Below are 5159 nucleotides of genomic sequence, written 5' to 3'. Positions count from 1 at the left end.
AAAGGGAAAAGAAAAAAAAAATTTTTTTACATATATCTATATATATCAGTAACAGGGGGGGGGGTTCACAGAGGTGAGGGATGAGGGTAAGTGGGAAAAAATATATATAAACCAAGCCTGGATGGCCTTGTGTTCCCCTGGATGTCGGTGGATTCAGCTGAGAGAGAGAAAGGGCCCCAGCCACGTGGTCCGGTGCAGGAGACAGTGACAGCAACAGCAGCAGGAAGTCCTCTCGAGCAGACAAGGCAGGAAAAAGGGGAGAGCAGTAAGATATCCACCCTTTTTATAGGCTTGCTGGACAGGAAGGGGAAGTGGAATAGACCACCTCTGAGTCAGGGGACCACCTTCTCCCAGCAGGGGAGGGGCCAAGCCCTCCCCAGATTAAATTTCTTTTGTCCACCTGGGGCTGGGTTCTTCTCAGCCCCATCCAGGATGGGTGTGCCCCAGCACAACTGTGCACCTGTAACTCCTAAAGCTTTATATTCTTGTGGGTTCTCTAATTCCGACTGGAATCACTTGCATTTTGTGAAGATGCATTGGAAGCTCCTTCAGGAGGATCAGAAACAGTATCAGTTCTTCTGCTCTTTTGGGGCAACTTTCCACTGGAAACTGGGGCAGCATTCTTCCAGGGAGGATTTTGTCGTAATTTACAGACTCATGCAGCTAGGCATGAAGTGAGTTTTCTGTCCCGTTTCCTCATGTCCTCCCCATGGTCATGTAAGCAGAACCACAGGGTACTCCATGACCTGTACCTCCCAGATTCTCTCCTTTGGACAGGGAAGCACCTGCTCCTAATAGCTGAAACACAGGGCCATACAGATAGGACGGTTCCTTCACAGCTGAAACACAGGCCTGTACAGAGGAAGAGACTTCTTCCATACTGTTGGAGCCTGCTAGTCATTTCATTCTCCATTTGTCCTTGGCCATCTTCCAAGGCCAGAGATAAAGGCCAAGTGACTATCTCTGGTTCTTCTTCTTGTTTACCTGTTGACCTTGATTCGTCCTCATCCTTTGCCAGATGAACTGCTTTCCTTGTGTGTTTCTTCTTCTGTATAGAGGCAACTGATACTGGTACAGCCTGGTTCTGTGGTGCAGCTGCCATGCCTGCTATTGGGGTCTGAGTAATCATTGTGCCTCCCAGTCTGTCTGTAGATACAGAGACCTTCTCTTCCCCCTGTGCACTCTGGACAGTGATGAGAAAGGTTTGATAGGCATGGGCCAGGCCCCAATATATCACAGTGATTTCTGTCTCTCAAGAACTTCCAGGCTGACAACAGACTTTTTCCAAATGTTTTACCAATTTGTCAGGATTTTGCACTTGTTCAGGTGTGAAATTCCAAATCACCAGAGATGACCACTGGCCTAGTCACTTGCCCATATTCCCACACACCCTGCCACTCATAATTATTCAGCCTCAGGGCAGATTTCCAGGTGGTATTGTTGGGAAAGGTCTGTATTGCTCTGGATAAAACCCGACCTATCAACTGGGTGAGATTACATCTAAACCAAGTGGCTAGTGGAGTAGCCATATTATAACATGCCAGTAACCAGCACAGCAACAGCATAGCTTTAAGCCATTCCCTTGAGATGATAAGTACCACCCCAGGGAGCACATAGAGTACAACTGCACATTGGCCCCAGCTGCCCCCTGGAAAGCAAATGCATCAACATAGCAAACATACCATGGGGGGAAAAAAACAAACATACAGAAAACTCTTTGAACAAGCCTTAATTAAATCCTCTCATTATCTCACTTCTTATCTCAACCCTTTTTGTTAACAAGCCTCATTATCTTAACCCTTTCGCTGCATGTTGGGGCACCAAAAAATGGACTGTTCTCAGTTAACACAGTCTGCTCCCACAAGCCCTCCCTCACACACAGATGGGAGAGAAAGTAACACACAAAAAAACCCCACTGGGTTGAGATAAGGAGTTTAATGAGATGATATAATGCACAATTATTTTAGCCTATTTTGCAGAAAAACACCAAAAGTAGAGGCAGCAGCAGAAACCAGTGACTCCCTTTTCACCCCCCAACCTGCAGCCAGCCCAGCAGAAAAGCCCAATGTCCCAAAACCAGAAACTGGAAGCAGCAACTGGAAACAGGAAGCCTCTCATGTTACAATCTGAATTTTGAACCCCATGATACCTTGCTCCAGCTAGCACTTTCATTTCAAAGCTGGCATGATGTCATTATGGTATTGAATATTCATCAGAAGATTCAACTCAACCCATCTGTCCAGATATGGTTAGTACACAGAAGGAACAACAGGCTTGTGCTCAGGACTTTCCAATGCACATGCTGCATCAGAAGATGGGGAACACCTGCTATCCAGTTTCATCTAGCACCCTGAAGATAACCGTTTCTTTGCCATGCCAGAATTTCCCATCTATATATTCAGTGTTTGATTCGATACTAGCTGCTCTCTTGACTTTCTTCCTTTCATCCATACTAAGTGTAGTAGTATAATGAAGGATATGTCTCCAATTCTTTTACTACTCATTCAAGCCTAATCACTGTCTTCTCTCAGAAACCATATACTCTTCAAAGTGAGTTAGACTGTGAAAAGAAAAAAGTTTCAATGTTAGCATGACTTTGAAATGTCATTGCTTTGTTTGTGGCATTCTCAGTGTGAGAGCCATGTGTATGCAGGAGTTGAAGATGAGTGCTGCTGTACAGATCTGACATAATTTTGCCTGGAATTAATTTGTGAAATGTTTTCATTGAAGCACTTGGACTCTCCAGAGTTTCTTTTACATAAGCAGCACACTAACATCTGTCTCTTGTCCACAGGCACAGAATTCTGCTAAATCTCTTCAGATTTGAGAACTTTTGCAAATCCTACCCTTAGCTATGTTTGTTGTATAAATAAGGGTGGAAGAGCCATCAGATTACAAGCCTACATGCCTCTTTCAAAAGGTTGGCAAAGAGGGGAGAAGTGTAAGAAGGCTGGGTGCATAAGCAGCTCGTTGCTCTTGGGTGTGACAACACATTAAACTCCTATATACTCAGAAGCTGAAAAGTGGTGCTTTATTACATCTTTATTTAAAAGAATTAAACATTTTGTGTTCACTAAATACAAAATGTGACAAGTATGAAAATTTTTGAAACCATTCTTTCACCAAGTGGATTGGTAACTTTAAAGATTCTGACATTATTTGCCTTGGATTCACCAAGGGCATATTGTGCTTGACAAAACTGATTGAGTTCTATGACAAAGTAACCTGCTGAGTTGATGCAGGATGAGTGGTGGATGTTTTCTACCTGGCTTTTTCACAGCCTTCTCCTGGAGAAACTGATGTGTTCTAGACAAGTGGTATATGTGGTGGATGGGGAGCTGGTTGACAGGCTGCACCCAGAGGGGGATGGCAAATAGCTCTTTTTCAAACTGGCAACCTGTCACAAGTGGGTTCCCTTGGGGATTGTTATTGGGCCCAATACTGTTTAATATCTTCATAAGTGATCTGGATGGTGGGTTCAAAGTTTGCTGATGATATCAAACTGAGTAGAGAAGTGGACACTTCAGAAGGGAGAGCCACCTTGCAGGAAGACCTGGATAGGCTGGAAGAGTGGGCTAACAAGAACTTTATGAAGTTCAACAAGGACAGGTTTAAGGTCTTGCACCTAGGAAAACATAATCCAGGAGTGCAGCACAGACCAGGGTCTACCTGGCTAGGAAGCAGCTCTGTGGAATGGGACCTGGGGGTCCTGGTAGACAACAAGCTCAATATGAGTGAACAGTGTGCTGCTGCTGCAGTAAAGAAAGCCAACAGGATGCTGGGTTGCATCAACAAGGACATCACCAGTAGAGACAAAGACTCAGTGCTTGTCAGGCCACACTTGGAATACTGTGTTCAGTTTTGGTCCACCCTGTACAAAAAAGATGTTGACAGGCTGGAGAGGGCCCAGAGAAGGGCCACAAAGATGATCCAAGGACTAGGAAGCCTGCAATATGAGGAAAGGCTGAGAAAACTGTGTTTGTTCAGCCTTGAGAAAAGAAGCCTTACAGGAGACCTCTTCACCATGTTCCAGTATTTAAAGGGTGGCTACTACTTTTTACAAGGAGTCATATAGAAAAGATGAGGAGTAATGCATACAAGTTACTCCTGAGAAGATTCTAATTAGACAAGAGGAAAATTTTTCACAATGAGAACAATCAGATACTAGAATAATCTCCTCGGGGAAGTGGTGGTATGTGAGCTGGTACAGGCAAGACACAGAAACAACCACAAAGCCACAGATGAAATGAAAAGAGTAGATATTCTCATTACCTCATGAACTGAGGGATCTCCACAGCAACGTTCAGGTGGAGGTATGCAAACAAGGACACAGACATCATGCAGCTCAGTCCTTGCTAGAGAGCAAAAAAGCTTTCAAACATTTTGCTTTCTTCTGTATATCAAGGATTATTGCAGGCATAATTTTCCACTGTGCTTAGATCTTCCCCACAGCAGGGTAGGAATCTCAAGCATGTTCAATAAGCTGCCTCCAAGTCCTTCACTGACCTATGTTATCTAAACATAGATGTTTTATGTACTTGTCAAGCACATAAACTAAGCAACAATTAGTATATGTGTTTTTCAGCACCCCAGATGCAAGTCACTTCAGTGTGTTTACAGTCTTCCATTATTTTCCTACAGGTGGATTCTCCAACATTGGACACTTCTAAGATTCAGCTGGACAGGGTGTTGGGTCATCTTGTCTAGACTGTGCTTTTTCCAAGAAAGGTTGGACCAGATGATCCTTGAGGTCCCTTCCAACCTGGTATTCTATGATTATGCTGCTGAGGTGGTGTAGAATAGTTAGCTATGGAGATGTTACATCCTTGCAGTATTTGCTTTGAAGGAGGTGGGTCCCTGCTGAATCTGCAGAATAAAGAAATGCACTTACACACTTTGACTGTTGTTTTTTTTTTTTTTATATGTATGAATAAAGCCACACTCCACTTCATGAACCCTAACATTTACCTGCCAGCTAAAATTGGGTAAACCTGTTACCAAGACAGTGTGGTATTTCTATTGGGTTTATAATCCCTGAAAAGTGCTAGTTAGTTTGTTTGTGTATTAACCCGACTGCACATATGCTGACCGCATGTGCTACTGAGTAGCACAGTATTCTTAGTGTCCTACCACATCTTTTGCAGAGTAGTCATTTTGCC

Source organism: Indicator indicator, chromosome W, assembly GCF_027791375.1.
Source record: "Indicator indicator isolate 239-I01 chromosome W, UM_Iind_1.1, whole genome shotgun sequence".
Lineage (NCBI taxonomy): Eukaryota > Metazoa > Chordata > Aves > Piciformes > Indicatoridae > Indicator > Indicator indicator.
Note: the sequence above shows the minus strand (reverse complement) of the source record.